An 18,535-nucleotide genomic window follows, 5' to 3' on the forward strand; every position below is an offset into this window, starting at 1 on the left:
CAAGACAAAGCAACTCCTTGTTTGACACCCCATCCCCCACTTTATATGTTCCCTCCTCCCACCACCGGCAGTGGCAGCTGTATATACCGTTAGCAATTTGCATCACAGTGACTCACCAAGCTTCCTTCTACAACACCTACCATATCCACAACCTCTACCACCTAGAAGAACAGGGGCAGTGGCCACATGGGAACACTACCACTTGCAAGCTCCCCACCTAGTCACACACCACCCTGACTTGGAACAGTGTCGCATTACTTCACTGTTAGCATGTCAAAATCATGGAACTCCCTCCCTAACAGCACTAGGGGTGTACCTACAGCACATGGACAGCTATGAGGAGAGATTGAATGAACCACTACCTTCACAAGGGCAATTAGGGATGGACAATAATAACTGCTGACCTTGCCAGCGACACACACACCCCATGAATGAATTTTTTAAAAATCAGCACTTTTTAAAATTCATTCCTGGGACATGGGCATCGCTGGCTGGCCAACATTTATTGCCCATCCTTCATTGCCCTTGGAGGGCAGTTGAGAGTCAACCACATTTCTATAACTCTGGAGTCACATGTAGGCCAGACCAGGTGAGGACGGCAGATTTCCTTCCCTGCAGGGCACTAGTGAACCAGATGGGATTTTCCGACAATGGTTTCATGGTCATCAGTAGATTCTTAATTCCAATTTTTTTTTTATTGTATTCAAATTCCACCAGATGCCGTGGCAGGATTCGAACTCGGGTTCCCAGAACATTAGCTGAGTTTCTGGATTAATAGTCCAGCGATAATACCACTAGGCCATTGCCTCACATACAATTCTGAAGCACAGTAAGAAGTCTCACAACACCAGGTTTAAAGTCCAACAGGTTTATTTGGAATCATGAGCTTTCGAAACACTGCTCCTTCATCAGGTGAGTCTTGATGAAGGAGCAGTGCTCCGAAAGCTCGTGATATCAAATAAACCTCTTGAACTTTAGCCTGGTGTTGTGAGACTTCTTACTGTGCCCTGTCCAATCCAACGCCGGCATCTCCACATCAATTCTGAAGCAAGAACTGATTGTTGTCGGTCTGTGCACAGAAACATTGATTAAGCATACTTGCTATTTTTAATTATTTCAGTAGTATTTCCATTTTAAATTTCCTTCTTATTTTATTTTAGCAGGTTACTATCCAGAGGGGTACTTTTCTAATGTAATTCCAAGCAGAAAACACACCTGTAGGGCATTGGGGAGAGTTATAGAGCAAAGAGATCTAGGGATACATGTTCATAGCTCCTTGAAAGTGGAGTGACAGGTAGACAGAGTGGTGAAGAAGGCATTCGGCATACTTGGTTTCATTGGGCAGAATATTGAATATAGGAGTTGGGACATCTTGTTGAAGTTGTACAAGACATTGGTAAGGCCACACTTGGAATACTCTTTGCAGTTCTGGTCACTCTATTATAGAAAGGATATTAATAAACTAGAAGGAGTGCAGAAAAGATTTACTAGGCTGCTACTGGGAAATGATGGTTTGAGTTATAAGGGGAGGCTGGATAGTCTGGGACTTTTTTCTCTGGAGCGTAGGAGGCTTAGGGGTGATCTTATAGAGATCTATAAAATAATGAGGGGCATAGATCAGCTAGATAGTCAACATCTTTTCCCAAAGGTAGGGGAGTCTAAAACTAGAGGGCATAGGTTTAAGGTGAGAGGGGAGAGATACAAAAGGGTCCAGAGGGGCAAATTTTTCACACAGAGGGTGGTGAGTGTCTGGAACAAGCTGCCAGAGGTAGTAGTAGAGGTGGATATAATTTTGTCTTTTAAAAAGCATTTAGACAGTTATGTGGGTAAGATGGGTATAGAGGGAATGGGCCAAATGCTGTCAATTGGGACTAGTTTAGGGGTTAAAAAAATGGGGCGGCATGGACAAGTTGGGCCAAAGGGCCTGTTTCCATGCTGTAAACCTCTATGACTCTATGAATCTGTTGACAATATGTTTTCGTACACAGTGAGCGTAGTGGTATCAACCATTTAAACTCAAGTCTGATTTTGATTCAAAGTAGACTTTGAATTCAGACAAAAGAAGTTTTAGGAATATAGTTTCAATAAGGGAGCCTGTGCTTAGAGGCTACAATATCTATTTAACTATAAATTTCTCATCACAAACCTTTGTACTTCTATTTTTTTGCACCTGGGTATATTTCTATGTGTGTGTGTACATATATATATATAAAATCACACCTTCGGGGGTCTTTCACCATGCCCCGTATTGAAAGCGGAGAATAAAATGTCTCAGATAACTTGGTAAATTCACACATACCTGTGCAGGGGAAGAAAACCTTGAGGATAGGGCAACATTGCTGTACATGTGCTGCACTGCAAATGAAGGTGAGAACTGATTGTGTAACAATATACCTTTGGGAGCTGTGTGTCAGCAGGCAATCAAACATCCTGAAATATGCAGTATCACAGAACCTTAAAACTCGCAGAAGCCAATACCTGCAAAGAGTCGAAGTAACATTGCAAATATTAAAGTTCCTGAAATGCAATTTTAAAAAGTGTGCATCATTCAGGGTGGCGCAGTGGCACAGTGGTTAGCACTGCTGCCTCACAGCGCCAGGGACCTGGGTTCGATTCCGGCCTCGGATTACTGTTGGTGTGGAGTTTGCACATTCTCCCCGTGTCTGCGTGGGTTTCTTCCGGGTGCTCCGGTTTCCTCCCACAGTCCAAAGATGTGCGGGTGAGGTTGATAGGCCATGATGGATTGACCCTAGAGTCAGGGGAGACGATGGCCTAGTGGTATTATCACTATTAATCCAGAAACTCAACTAAGGTTCTAGGGACCCGGGTTCGAATCCTGTCACGGCAGATGGTAGAATTTGAATTCAATAAAAAAAATCGGGAATTAAGAATCTACCGATTATCATGAATCGATTGTCAGAAAAAACCCGTCTGGTTCACTCATGTCCTTTAGGGAAGTTAATCTGTGGCCCTCACCTGGTCTGGCCTACATGTGACTCCAGATCCACAGCAATGTCAATTGCCCTCTGAAATGGCCAGGCAAGTCACTCAGTTCAAGGGCAACGAGGGATGGGCAATAAATGCTGGCCTAGCCTGCGCTGTCCGTGTCCCACAAATGAATAAAAAGAAAAATTGACAGGGTAAACATGTGGGGTTATGGGGATAGGGCCTGGGTGGGACTGTGGTTGGTGCAGACTCGACTGAATGGCCTCCTTCTGCACTGTAGGGATTCTAGGATCCTAGGATCTACTTATGATGATCAGTGCCCCTTCTACATAAATTGGTGGCGCGGTGGGTGGCACGGTGGTTAGCACTGCTGCCTCACAGCGTCAGGGACCCGGGTTCGATTCCAGCCTTGGGTCACAGTCTGTGCGGAGTCTGCATGTTCCACCCATGTCTGCTGTTCAGCAAGTCAACTTACGATGGACGCCTGCATTGGAGCTGCAGCTTAAGCTTGCAGTCTTGGATACAGTTGTGCAAGGAAGTAAGCATGTGGGTGAAAGCTCACCATGGATTGTTCTGTATGGATCGTTTCAATTGATGTATCATTTTGGGATCCCCCTCCTCATTTCGTTGTGGTCAGGCTCCAGGTGCATGGCTTTTAATAAGAATGAGGCAAATGGCTCATGTATCATAGAAATAGAATCATAGAATGACAGAAACCCTACAGTGCAGAAGGAGGCCATTCGGCCCATCGAGTCTGCACCGACCACAATCCCACCCAGGCCCTACCCCCACATATTTTACCCGCTAATCCCTTTAACCTACGCATCCCAAGACACTAAGGGGCAATTTTTAACCTGGCCAATCAACCTAACCCACACATCTTTGGACTGTGGGAGGAAACCGGAGCACCCGGAGAAAACCGAGCCGGGAATCGAACCTGGGACCCTGGAGCTGTGAAGCAGCAGTGCTAACCACTGTGCTACCGTGCCGCCCCTCACTACCCCGCAATATATTAGTGAAGCTGTTCCCTGATGCAAAGAATGACTCCCACACTTACCAGCTGATCTGCTGCCATATTGATCAAAGAATCTCTACAGCGCAGAAGGAGGCCATTCGGTCCATTGAAGCTGCACCGACTCGCCGATGGAGCATCTTAGCCAGATCCTATCCCCTTGCTCTAGAGGGAGGACAGCAAAGGTTTACCAGGCTGATTAAGGGATGTCAGATCTGCCATATGAGCAGAGATTAAGTCGGTTAGGATTGTATTCATTGGAGTTAGACAGGGTAGATTCAGAAAGAATATTCCCAATGTTGGGGGAGACCAGAACTCGGGGTCATAGTTTGAGGATCAGGGGTAAATCTTTTAGAACTGAGGTGAGGAGAAATTTCTTCATCCAGAGGGCGGAGAATGTAGAAATAGATAGAAATCATAGAAATAGAAACCCTACAGCACAGAAAGAGGCCATTCGGCCCATCGAGTCTGCACCGACCACAATCCCACCCAGGCCCTACCCCCATACATTTTACCCACTAATCCCTCTAACCTACGCATCTCAGGACACTAAGGGCAATTTTAGCATGGCCAATCAACCTAACCCGCACATCTTTGGACTGTGGGAGGAAACCGGAGCAAACCCACGCAGACACGAGGAGAATGTGCAAACTCCACACAGACAGTGACCCAAGCCGGGAATCAAACCCAGGTCCCTGGAGCTGTGAAGGAGCAGTGCTAACCACTGTGCTACCGTGCCGCCATACCGTGCCACCCTACCATGCCATGTGTGGAATTCACTACCACAGAAAGTAGTTGAGGCCAAAACGCTGTGTGACTTCAAGAAGAAATTAGATTTCGCTCTTGGGGCTAAAGGGATCAAGGGATATGGGGGGAAGGGGGGATCAGGATATTGAATTCGATGATCAGCCATGATCAAGATGAATGGTGGAGTAGGCTCAAAGGGCCGAATGGCCTACTCCTGCTTCTAGTTTCTATGTTTGTAAGTTTACCCTGCTAATCCCCATAATCTGCACATTTTAAGACACCAAGGGGCAATTTAGCATGGCCAATCCACCTAACCTGCACATCAAATTCAATATCCCTGACCACCCCCCTCCTCCCTCCCCCCTCCTCCCCCCTCCCCCCTCCTCCCCCCTTCCCCCCCTCCCCCCTCCCCGCTCCCCTCCCTTACCCCCCTCCCCCTCCCCTCCCCCCTTACCCCCCTCCGCCCCTCCCCCCGTTCCCCCCTCCCCCTCCCCCTCCCCCCCTCCCCCTCCCCCCTCCCCCTCCCCCCTCCCCCCCTCCCACCCTCCCCCCTCCCCCCTCCTCCCCCCCTCCTCCCCCCCAATCCCCCTCATGGATGGGGAAACTCCACAATGGATGATGGCTCAGGTTGTTTGACTGGAAACATTTGGTTGGGGCAATGGACAGGTAGGCAGAGGATTGTGCTCATTGTTTTTCTCATATAACATGTTTCTGATTTCAGTTCAGAGATTGGGCCAAGTGGCAAAACAGAGGAAAATCAATTTGTCAGAAATGGAGCAAGGGATAAATTCCCTCGGCATTTTTCCTCTACAGTTCCCAGCACGCAGTCACAGAACGGCCCTGACCTCTCCATTCTTTGGCCCAAGATACAAAGAGCAAAGTAAAAATGTAAGATCTGAACACGCACGAATGATCATAACTCTCTCCGAGTTGCAGTCTCCAGTTATAATCTCCTAGTCCAATCCACATAGGGGAAAAAATGAGAAGATGTGACCTTCACTCAGCTGAAAAACCACAGCTGTTGGCTTCGATTCCAGCATGCAAAAACGATGAGATTGTGAGTGACAATCTGGATTATTATCAGCGGGGAAACAAAGGGCGACGGGATTGGATTCAGATTCCTGACATTTAGCCAGCGTCCCTGTGGATCTGCCGCCAAAGGAATGACAATCGGGAGAACTCTTGTTGAACATGTACTGATAGGGCAAGATGAGGAGAGGTGGGAGGAGGCTCGAGTGACATCACAGTGGCACAGTGGTTAGCCTCACAGTGCCAGGGACCCGGGTTCAATTCCGGGCTCAGGGTACTGTCTGCGTGGGTTTCCTCCGGGTGCTCCGGTTTCCCCCCCACAGTCCAAAGATGTGCGGGTTAAATGGATTGGTCATGCTAAATTAACCCTAGTGTCAGGGGGTTAGCAGGGTAAATGCATGGGGTTGTGGGAATAGGGCCTGGCTGGGATTGTTGCCGGTGCAGACTCAATGGGCCGAATGGCCACCTTCTGCAACTGTAGGATTCTATGATTCTATGAATGCTGGCATGAAGCAGTTAGGCTGAGTGGCCTACTTCTGTGCTCTAAGTGCTGAGTAATTTGAGGATAAGTCAATTGACAATTCTGTCAACAATCTGTCTTGGTCCCCCCATGCTGACACTATAGTTAAGAAAGCCCACCAATGCCTCTACTTTCTCAGAAGACTAAGGAAATTTGGCATGTCAGCTATGATTCTCACCAACTTTTACAGATACGCCATAGAAAGCATTCTTTCTGGTTGTATCACAGCTTGGTATGGCTCCTGCTCTGCCCAAGACTGCAAGAAACTACAAAGGGTCGTGAACGAAGCCCAGTCCATCACTCAAACCACCTCCCACTCATTGACTCTAAACGTTGGTTTAGATCGGTACACTTCCTGCTGCCTCGGAAAAGCAGCCAGCATAACTAAGGACCCCACACATCCCGGACATTCTCTCTTCCACCTTCTTCTGTCGGGAAACAGATACAAAAGTCACGTACCAACCGACTCAAGAACAGCTTCTTCCCTGCTGCTATCAGACTTTTGAATGGACCTACCTTGCATTAAGTTGATCTTTCTCTACACCCTAGCTATGACTGTAACACTACATTCTGCACTCTCTCGTTTCCTTCTCTACGAATGGTATGCTTTGTCTGTATAGCGCGCAAGAAATAATACTTTTCACTGTATACTAATACATGTGACAATAATAAATCAAATCAAATCAAAAAACAATTCACAGGTGCCCTGTTTTAACACACTGGCATAATGACAATTACAAGGGGGCACAAGTTCACGATAAGGGGGAAAAGTTCAGTGGAGATGTGCGGGGGAAGTTTTTTACACAGAGGGTGGTGGGGGCCTGGAATGCACTGCCAAGTGAGGTGGTTGAGGCAGTTACGTTAGCCACATTTAAGACTTACCTTGATAGGCATATGAACAAATGGGGAATAGAGGGACACAAGCAGTTGGTTTAGATCGGTAAACGTGATTGGCGCAGGCTTGGGGGGCCGAAGGGCCTGTTCCTGTGCTGTACTGTTCTTTGTTCTTTGGTGTACATGGTAAAATCAGCAGAAGAAACCTGAGATAGCTATCTATCTTGAGAAAGATATATGACATTAACAGAAGGCAAACTCCATCAGCTGTGACCTACCTGTTGCCACTCAGCTTGTATCTGAATCTGTGGCACTCACCTATTGTCATCTCATCTGGTGAGCATCTTCAGGGCCGGTGACGCACCTAATGCTGCAATTTCCAAGAAATGTCTAAAATGCCAATTCCTCGAGCACATTGTTGGTTCTTATTCCAGACGAAGTCTGTTTGGTTACTCAGAAATAAGGAACCACTTGGCATGCAGTGCTTGCCATTCTGATCCAACCCTGATACTAAGAAACTCCTTTATTTAAGAGGTGCAGCTGTCACTGAGTAAATATTTGGTTGGCTAAAATAATGGCCGGAATTCTCCAGCCGTTCACACCCTGCCGCCGCTGCCAGCGAGAATGGAGAATTTGTTGCTCGGCCAAATCTCCGTTCACCGCAGCAGGACTGGAGAATCCCAAGATGTTTCCCAACTCTTGTTCAGCATCGCAGAGTATGCAAGTTGTCCATTGGCGTGGTCGAACACCAAGGTTTCCCGATTCTACAGTGCTGCTGGATGAAGCAGCGTGGTAAAGGAATGTCCGCTCTTCCAGGACGACCTTCTCCTGCGTTGGCTCAGTTGGTAGCACTCTCGTCTCTGAGTCACAAGGCTCCAAGTTCAAGTCCCACTCTGGGGCAGGGCTGGCATTCCAGGGCAGTGCCAAGGAAGTGCTGCACTCTCAGAGGTGCTTCTTTCAGTGGAGGCAATAAACTGATTTGTCTGCATGGCTGGCTGTAAAGAATCCATGGAATTTATTTGAAAGAGGAGCAGGGGAACTATCACCGGTCTCCTGGCCAACATTTTTCCCTTAACCATCATCACAAAAAACAGTTGAGTTCAACATCTTTAAGTTGAGTTCAACACCTTTCTGGTTGTATCACAGCTTGGTCTGGCTCCTACTCTGTTCAAGACCGCAGGAAACTACAAATGATCGTGAACGTGGCCCAGTCCATCACTCAAACCAGCCTCCCATCCATTGACTCCGTCTATACTTCCCGCTGCCTCGGGAAAGCAGACAGCAAATCAAGGACCCCACGACATACTCTCTTCCATATTCTTAGGAGGCTCAGGAAATTCAGCATGCCCGCTACAACTTACACCAACTTTTACAGATGCGCCATAGAAAGCATCCTTTCTGGTTGTATCACAGCTTGGTATGGTTCCTGCTCTGTCCAAGACCGCAAGGAACTACATCGGGTCATGAACGAAGCCCAGTCCATCACTCAAACCGCCCATCCATTGACTCTGTCTACACTTCCCACTGCCTCAGGAAAGCAGTCAGCATAATCAAAGACCCCACACACCCCGAATATGCTCTCTTCCACCTTCTTCCATCGGGAAAAAGATACAAAAGTTTGAGGTCACGTACCAACCGACTCAAGAGCAGATTCTTCCCTGCTGCCATCAGATTCTTGAATTGGCATACCAAATATTAAGTTGATCTTTCTCTACACCCTAGAATGTAGTTAAGATTGTTTGGAACTGTTTATAGTGACATTGTGCAAAGCCATTGTCTTAGTTAAGTGTAGTTCTGCTTAACTTTATTTTTTCTCTATTTCTTAATAAACATTTACTTTGTTAAAATCATCACAAGTAGTCAAGGACATTGTTTCTGAATTTCAAGCCTCTCCTCATACTATACAAACTGCGAACATAGTTGAGGATAGTTGCTTCAAGTTTCTCTTCCAGGATTTGAACAACTCAGTATTTACCGTCAACCCATGCCCTCAACAAGAGATTAACTAATAAAAGATTACATGATGCAAAAGCCAAGGAGAATGGTGATGGGCATAGTAAAGAAACAAAACTTGTGTCTCGATGAGATGTTAATGGCCATGTAGAAGTCACTTGAATACAACATGAAGTGATAAAGAATTAAGACACAAGGAAGAGGTCATCATCAAAAGATTTGATTTAATTTGATTTATATTTGTCACATGTATTAGTATACAGTGAAAAGTATTGTTTCTTGCGTGCTATACAGACACAACAGACTGTTCATAGAGTACATAGAGGAGGAGAAAAAGAGAGAGTGCAGAAGATAGTGTTACAGTCATAGCTAGGGTGTAGAGAAAGATCAACTTAATATTTGGTATGCCAATTCAAGAATCTGATGGCAGCAGGGAAGAATCTGCTCTTGAGTCGGTTGGTACGTGACCTCAAACTTTTGTATCTTTTTCCCGATGGAAGAAGGTGGAAGAGAGCATATTCGGGGTGTGTGGGGTCTTTGATTATGCTGACTGCTTTCCTGAGGCAGTGGGAAGTGTAGACAGAGTCAATGGATGGGCGGTTTGAGTGATGGACTGGGCTTCGTTCATGACCCGATGTAGTTTCTTGCGGTCTTGGTCAGAGCAGGAGCCATACCAAGCTGTGATACAACCAGAAAGGATGCTTTCTATGGCGCATCTGTAAAAGTTGGTGTAAGTTGTAGCGGGCATGCTGAATTTCCTGAGCCTCCTAAGAATATGGAAGAGAGTATGTCGTGGGGTCCTTGATTTGCTGTCTGCTTTCCCGAGGCAGCGGGAAGTATAGACGGAGTCAATGGATGGGAGGCTAGTTTGAGTGATGGACTGGGCCACGTTCACGATCATTTGTAGTTTCCTGCGGTCTTGAACAGAGTAGGAGCCAGACCAAGCTGTGATACAACCAGAAAGGTGTTGAACTCAACTTAAAGATGTTGAACTCAACTGTTTTTTGTGATGATGGTTAAGGGAAAAATGTTGGCCAGGAGACCGGTGATAGTTCCCCTGCTCCTCTTTCAAATAAATTCCATGGATTCTTTACAGCCAGCCATGCAGACAAATCAGTTTATTGCCTCCACTGAAAGAAGCACCTCTGAGAGTGCAGCACTTCCTTAGCACTGCCCTGGAATGCCAGCCCTGCCCCAGATGGGGACTTGAACTTGGAGCCTTGTGACTCAGAGACGAGAGTGCTACCAACTGAGCCAACGCAGGAGAAGGTCGTCCTGGAAGAGCGGACATTCCTTTACCACGCTGCTTCATCCAGCAGCACTGTAGAATCGGGAAACCTTGGTGTTCGACCACGCCAATGGACAACTTGCATACTCTGCGGTGCTGAACAAGAGTTGGGAAACATCTTGGGATTCTCCAGTCCTGCTGCGGTGAACGGAGATTTGGCCGAGCAACAAATTCTCCATTCTCGCTGGCAGCGGCGGCAGGGTGTGAACGGCTGGAGAATTCCGGCCATTATTTTAGCCAACCAAATATTTACTCAGTGACAGCTGCACCTCTTAAATAAAGGAGTTTCTTAGTATCAGGGTTGGATCAGAATGACAAGCACTGCATGCCAAGTGGTTCCTTATTTCTGAGTAACCAAACAGACTTCGTCTGGAATAAGAACCAACAATGTGCTCGAGGAATTGGCATTTTAGACATTTCTTGGAAATTGCAGCATTAGGTGCGTCACCGGCCCTGAAGATGCTCACCAGATGAGATGACAATAGGTGAGTGCCACAGATTCAGATACAAGCTGAGTGGCAACAGGTAGGTCACAGCTGATGGAGTACATTTGGGGCGGCACGGTAGCACAGTGGTTAGCACTGCTGCCTCACAGCTCCAGGGTCCAGGGTTCGATTCCCGGCTCGGGTCACTGTCTGTGTGGAGTTTGCACATTCTCCTCGTGTCTGCGTGGGTTTCCTCCGGGTGCTCCGGTTTCCTCCCACAGTCCAAAGATGTGCGGGTTAGGTTGATTGGCCAGGTTAAAAATTGCCCCTTAGAGTCCTGAGATGCGTAGGTTAGAGGGATTAGCGGGTAAATATGTGGGGGTAGGGCCTGGGTGGGATTGTGGTCGGTGCAGACTCGATGGGCCGAATGGCCTCCTTCTGCACTGTAGGGTTTCTATGATTTCTATGATTCTGAGCTAACTCTCACTAGTCTGTCCCAAACACCTTATAGATTTTAAAATCGATTTAAAAATCCAATTACTGTTACCACACATGGCAGTTATGTCTCATTCTGCACTCTCTCTTTTCCTTCTCTATGAATGGTATGCTTTGTCTGTATAGCACAAGAGACAATACTTTTCATTGTATACTAATACATGTGACAATAATAAATCAAATCAAATAAAATCAAGGTTTGCATGTTCTCCACTTGCCTGCGTGGCTTTCATCTGGGTATTCCCACAGTCCAAAGATGTGCAAGTTAGGTGGATTGGCCACGTTAAATTGCCACTTAGATGTAAGCAAAGGAGAAAAGCAAATTACTGCAGATGCTGGAATCTGAAACCAAAAGGGAAAATGCTGGAAAATCTCAGCTTTGACAAAGGGTCATCTGAACTCAAAACATCAGCTCTTTTCTCTCCTTACAGATGCTGCCAGACCTGCTGAGATTTTCCAGCATTTTCTCTTTTGCCACTTAGACGTTGGTTAAGGGGATTAGAGGCATAAATACGTGGGGTTACAGGGACAGGACCTGGGTAAGGTGCTCTGCAGGAGAGTGCAGATCCAATGGGCCGAATGGCCTCTTCAGCACTGTAGGAATTCTATGATATTGGCTGCCGTGTTTCCGACATTACAACAAGGGGTCTGCACTTCAAAAGTACTTCATTGGCTGCAGAAGTCTAATACGATTCTATAACATGTAGAATGTGCCAACCTACATTAATGGCACGGGAAAACCAAAAGGTAGTTTAAGGTGGGTCATGTGGAGAGAAAGCTTGGCAAATATATTGGCTGGAGATCTCCAGCCTCACCCGCAGCTGGGATTCTCCGGTCACGTTGCAGTGAATGGGGTTTTGGCTGAGCGCCAAATTCTTCGTTCTTACGGCAGCGGTGGCGGGGGCGAACGAGATTGGAGAATCCCGGCCACTTTGTTTTGCGTTAAAGTGCGAAATTCCAATTTTCTGGCAGTTCATCAGGGTGGGCACATGCGCCGTACCTTCACGGATAGTGGGCTGCCTGCCCCCCGGCAACGCATATTAAAATGAGTCCATCTATGAGGCTTGAGATGGAAGTCTAAGATGTAACCAGTCAGTGGATGGAAGCCATAGTACACTCCTATCAGCCGAGCAGAATCCCAGCTATTTCTAACTATTTTGAGGGCGGCACGGTGACACGATGGTTGGCACTGCTGCTTCACAGCGCCAGGGACTGGGTTCGATTCTGGGCTTGGGTCACTGTCTGTGCGTGGGTCACACTGTCTGTCACGTTGCCTGCGTGCGTTTCCTCCGAGTGCACCAGTTTCCTTCCACAGTCCTGGTTAGGTACATTGACCATGCTAAATTCTCCCTCAGTGTACCCGAACCGGTGCCGGAGTGTGGCGACTTGGCGATTTTCACAGTACGAAGAACAAAGAACAGTACAGCACAGGAATAGGCCCTTCGGCCCTCCAAGCCTGCGCCGATCTCATTGTCCTATCTAGACCTACCGCTTATATCCCTCTATTCCCCATCTGTTCATGTGTCTGTCCAGATTCATTGCAGTGTTAGTGCAAGCCAATAAATAAATTTTCAGAAAACTCAACGAGTATTGAATGATGTGTAGAATTAAGCATATTTTTAAAAGAAAGGTTAGGCTTGTCAGTTTATGAGGGAGCATTTCTTATCGCGTAGTTTCTTACTGTTGTAGACTAACTGAGTGACAGGAAAAATGAATGAATTCTCCCAGAAGCGCTGCGTGTTTAGCTCTGGTAATATTTCGTTCAGAGTAAAAAAAGCAGTTTTAAATTTCAGTTTCCATTTTAACGCTATTATTGGCGGGACGATGCAGGACTGGAATGTGACATAAACAGAAGTTAAAACCAAACCCAACCTGTTGTTTCCCACCGCAGTCCCTGCTCTACCTGTTAGGAGTAAGTCAAGCAGTTCTTCCCTTTCTTTGTCCATCATCGGCTTGTAATCACTACTTTTATTTTCTGTTGACATTGCCAGGTGGGGTATTCTTCTGTGCACAGGTTTGAGGCTTGTCTATCAGAGCAGCAGTGGTAGCCTTGGGCAGTTTGCATCAGTCCCTTCAAAAAGAAACATCTGAAGCACTTACAAGCCTGTTTCTGACAAAACTCCCTGTTCAAAGCTGCTGAGAACCCACAAATCTGAGGGATCCTTTTGAAGCCTAAAACAAGGGTGGTACAGTGGTAGTTTGTGGAATATTTTTTTTCTCTCTCTGACATATAGCCCTTGGGGAAGACATTTGTCTGATAACTTACAATATCGTTCTTAACGTTAAACCCGGAGCCTCAGAAGTTGGACTGAAACATGAAATGGTCACGTGATTTCCGAAAGGACATGGATACTATGCAAAAGAATGGAACATGAGACGTGAGGCAGTGATGAGCAGGTGTAGTCAATAGCCATATGTATTGCTTTAGGGGATAAATCTAAACTCGTACTGGCGGACACTGGGTGTCCTCAAAACAAAAATGTTCTTGGCAATTAATGAGGCTGGGATAAAACAGATAGTCAACTTAATTAATTCTGGCCTTGGGTCACTGTCTGTGTGGAGTTTGCAGGTTCTCCCCGTGTCTGCGTGGATTTCCTCCGGGTGCTCCGGTTTCCTCCCACAGTCCAAAGATGTGCAGATCAGGTGGGTTGGCCAGGCTAAATTACCCCTTAGTGTCCAAAGATGTGTGGGTTAGGGTGAATCATAGAATCCCTACTGTGCAGAAGGAGGCCATTCAGCCCATCGAGTCTGCACCGACAACAATCCGACCCAGGCCCTATCCCCGCAACCCCACATATTTACCCCACTAATCGCTCCAGCCTATGCTTCACGGGACACTAAGGGGCTATTTAGCATGGCCAATCCACCTAACCAGCCCATCTTTGGACTGTGGGAGGAAACCGGAGCACCCAGAGGAAACTCACCCAGACACAGAGAGAATGTGCAAACTCCGCACAGACAGTGACCCAAGCTAGGAATCGAACCCAGGTCCCTGGTGCTGTGAGGCAGCAGTGCTAACCACTGTGCCACCGTGCCTCCCCTATGATGACCATGAATCCATTGTCGATTATCATAAAAATCCGCCAGGGTAAATGCCGGGGACTGGAAGATCCCGCCGCTGTTTTCTCCCACAGTCCGAAAGATTTTTCTGGTTAGATGCTAAATTCTCCCTCAGGGTACCCGAACTGGCGCTGGAGTGTGGCGACTAGGGGATGTCCACAGTAACTTCATTACAGTGTTTATGTAAGCCTACTTGTGATACTAATAAAAAATGTTGTGGAATGGACTGCTATTTGTGGTTGAGTCTCCAAACAAAGGTAGCGTCCTTTCAGTTAATCTTAAGGCTCAGAAAGGAAATACTGGCTGTGCATATAGTCATTCATAAATTCAGATGATCCGAATCGTCTGGGATGTGTGAGGAGGGAGGGAGAATGTGTGGAGACAAAGAGTGAAGGCAAAGCAGCCTTGAGGTAATGAGGCAAGCATTTGGTTTTGGGGGCCTAGTGGAGGTGATAGTAGACAGTCATGGTACTGTTGCTTCTAGTGAATGCGATTCATATCACCTTTAATTTCTGGTGTGGTTCAGCCAAATGTGGTAGAATTTTTGTGAGCAAAATGTTTTGTGGGCCTCTGGGTTTAATAATTCGGAATTTCCAGCCATTCAGGAGACATTGGTGAAATTTCCACCTGATGATTTTGCACCTCAGTTATTCATTAAGGCCCCGCCTTCTCAGCCTTTCCCCTTGCCTGAGGTGAGGTAATCCTCAGCTTAAAACCACCACCAGTCAAAGGGGGAGAGCAGCCTATGGTCATCTGGGACTAAGGTGACTTTATCTTTATAAGCTCTTTATACACTGGCTCCAGCTTAATCACAAATTCTGCCAATGCACAGGGCAGTTTCATATCGGGGGCAGAGAATCCAATGGGAGTTTGCAAATGAAGGCGGCACGGTGGCACAGTGGTTAGCACTGCTGCCTCACAGCGCCAGGGACCCGGGTTCGATTCCAGCCTTGGGTGACTGTCTGAGTGGAGTTTGCACTTTCTCCCCTGTGTCCACATGGGTTTCCTCCGGGTGCTCTGGTTTCCTCCCACAGTCCAAAGATGTGCGGGTTAGGTTGATTGGCCATGCTAAATTGACCGCAGTGTCATGGGGATTAGCAGGGTAAATGAGGGTTACGGAAATAGGGTCTGGGTAGGATTGTGGTCGGTACAGACTCGATGGGCCGAATGGCCTCCCTCTGTACTGTAGGGATTCTATGATTTCAATGATTTCCCATTAGCACTGCCCCAGTCCTACCAATGATGTAATGGGTTTCCTGTCATAAAAGGTCAAGAACCCCAATAATCAGAAAATTAAATTATTGTTACTGGGTTTCTTTGCTGTATTGTTCCCCTATGTTAGTGTCCACCCCCCCATCCCAACCACCTCCCCCCCGACCCAATCCTACCCTGCCTCCCACCGGTGTGATGTCAGCAGGATTTACAACAACTTTTGTCAAATTGAGGCCTGGCGGATGGTCCCTTTAAAAATGGTGCCCCGATCTCTTGAAACCCAACGTTGCTGACGCCTACCCTGCCAGTGCAACAGCGTGTGACCCCGCCCGCCTCCTTGATTTCTTCTTGCTCAGGTGTAAAAAATATGGTGGGAAAAGCCGGCAGTGGAGCTGGCGAGATGCACACACTGCTTTTCCCTTCTGAGATGACATTGAGTCAAAAAATGATAAAATTCCGTTCACAGTCAAGAGCTCCAGGTCGAGTATCCTTTATCTGTAAAACCGAAAACTGAACATATCCAAACACTACGCTTTCTCTGAACCTCATCAACCTTGGAGTCTGTGGCCCCAGCTGAAATGACCCGAGCCAACACAAACCTTGCTGACTGCATCCGACTGCACCCGACAGTGGGGCGGCACGGTAGCACAGTGGTTAGCACTGCTGCTTCATAGCTCCAGGGTCCCGGGTTCGATTCCCGGCTCAGGTCACTGTCTGTGTGGAGTTTGCACATTCTCCTCGTGTCTGCGTGGGTTTCCTCCGGGTGCTCCGGTTTCCTCCCACAGTCCAAAGATGTGCGGGTTAGGTTGATTGGCCAGGTTAAAATTACCCCTTAGAGTCCTGGGATGTGGAGGTTAGTGGGATTAGTGGGTAAATATGTGGGGGTAGGGCCTGGGTGGGATTGTGGTCGGTGGAAACTCGATGGGCCGAATGGCTTCCTTCTGCACTGTAGGGTTTCTATGATTCTATGAGTGGTAAGCACTGCTGCCTCACAGTGCCAGGGACCTGGGTTCGATTCTTGGTTTGGGTCACTGCCTGTTTGGAGTTTGCATGTCCTCCCCGTGTCTGCATGGGTTTCCTTCGCATGCTCCGGTTTCCTCCTACAGTCCAAAAGACATGTTGGTTAGGTGTATTGGCCGTGCTAAATTCTCCCTCAGTGTGTCCGAACAGGCACTAGAGTGTGGCAACTGGGGGATTTTCACAGTAACTTCATTGCAATGTTAATGTAAGCCTTTTTGTGAATGGTAATAGTGTCCCAATGGACAATGTTAATAGGGTACCAATGGACAATGGTAATAGGGTCCCAATGGACAATGTTAATAGGGTACCAATGGACAATGGTAATAGGGTCCCAATGGACAATGGTAATAGGGTACCAATGGACAATGGTAATAGGGTACCAATGGACAGTGGTAATAGGGTCCCAATGGACAATGATAATAGGGTATCAATGGACAATGTTAATAGGGTATCAATGGACAATGGTAATAGGGTACCAATGGACAATGTTAATAGGGTATCAATGGACAATGGTAATAGGGTATCAATGGACAATGGTAATAGGGCATCAATGGACAATGGTAATAGGGTACCAATGGACAATGTTAATAGGGTATCAATGGACAATGTTAATAGGGTATCAATGGACAATGTTAATAGGGTATCAATGGGGAAAAAAACAGATTTCCTGTGGTGATGGTGGAAGAGTTGGAACTTTGAGAGGCAACAGTTGCTTAGAGACGGGGCCTTTGTGTTTACTTTAAGCAGACATGGGAAAGGTAATGGAAAGGCAACTGTGTTTCCTATTCTCTAGTCATATTGATCATTGAAATTAAAAATAGGATGCTCCTACAAGCAACTTTATGGGAGGCAGCAGCATAATAGTATTGTCACTGGGCTCCAGAGTAATCCAGAGATGGAGGCAAAATACTGCAGATGCTGAGGTCTAAAAGAAAAAGCAGAAAATGCTGCAAGATCTCAGCAGGTAAAGGCAACATCTTTGGAGAGGGAATAGAGCAAATGTTTTGAGTCTGGATGACCCTTTGTCGAGTCTAGATACCACCTATCTCACCACCTTATTCCCCAAAGCCTGTCCAGCATCTACAAGGCACAAGTCAGGAGCGTGATGGAATACTCCCCACTTGACTGGATGGGTGCAACTCCAGCAACACTCATGAGACCTGACAACATCCAGGACAAAGCAGCCCAGTTGATAGGCACCCCATCCACAAACATTCACTCCCTCTACCACCAACGCACAGTGGCAGCTGTGTATGTCATCTACAAGATGAACTGCAAGAACTCACTAAGGTTCCTCAGACAGCTCCTTCCAATCCCACCACCACTGTCATCTAGAAGGACAAGAGCAGCAAATACATGGGAACACCACCACCTGGATGTTTCCCTCCAAGCCACTACCCATCGTGACTTGGAAATATATCACCGTTCCTTCGCAGTCGCTGGGTCAAAATCCTGGAATTCCCTCCCTAACGGCAAATTGGGTGTACCTACTCCTCAGGGACTGCAGTGGCTCAAGAAGGCGGCTCACCACCATCTTCTGAAGAGAAACTCGGATTGGGGAATAAATGCTGGCCTAGCCAGTGACGCCCACATCCCGTTAAAAATAAAATGAAATTAAAAACGCTGAAGAGGAAATCATAGAAACCCTACAGTGTAGAAAGAGGCCATTTGGTTCACCGAGTCTGCACCGGCAACAATCCCACCCAGGCCCTATTCCCCTAACCCCACATACTCACCCCGCTAATCCCTCTAACCTACTCATCCCGGACACTAAGGGGCAATTTAGCACGGCCAACACACCTAACCAGCACGTCTTTCGGACTGTGGGAGGAAACCGGAGCACCCGGAGGAAACCCACGCAGACGCAGGAGACAATGTGCAGACTCCGCACAGACAGTGACCCAAGCCGGGAATCAAACCCGGGTCCCTGGTGCTGTGAGGCAGCAGTGCTAACCGTTGTGCCACCGTGCCGCCCCCAAATGTTAGACTGTGAG

Source organism: Mustelus asterias, chromosome 15, assembly GCF_964213995.1.
Source record: "Mustelus asterias chromosome 15, sMusAst1.hap1.1, whole genome shotgun sequence".
NCBI lineage: Eukaryota > Metazoa > Chordata > Chondrichthyes > Carcharhiniformes > Triakidae > Mustelus > Mustelus asterias.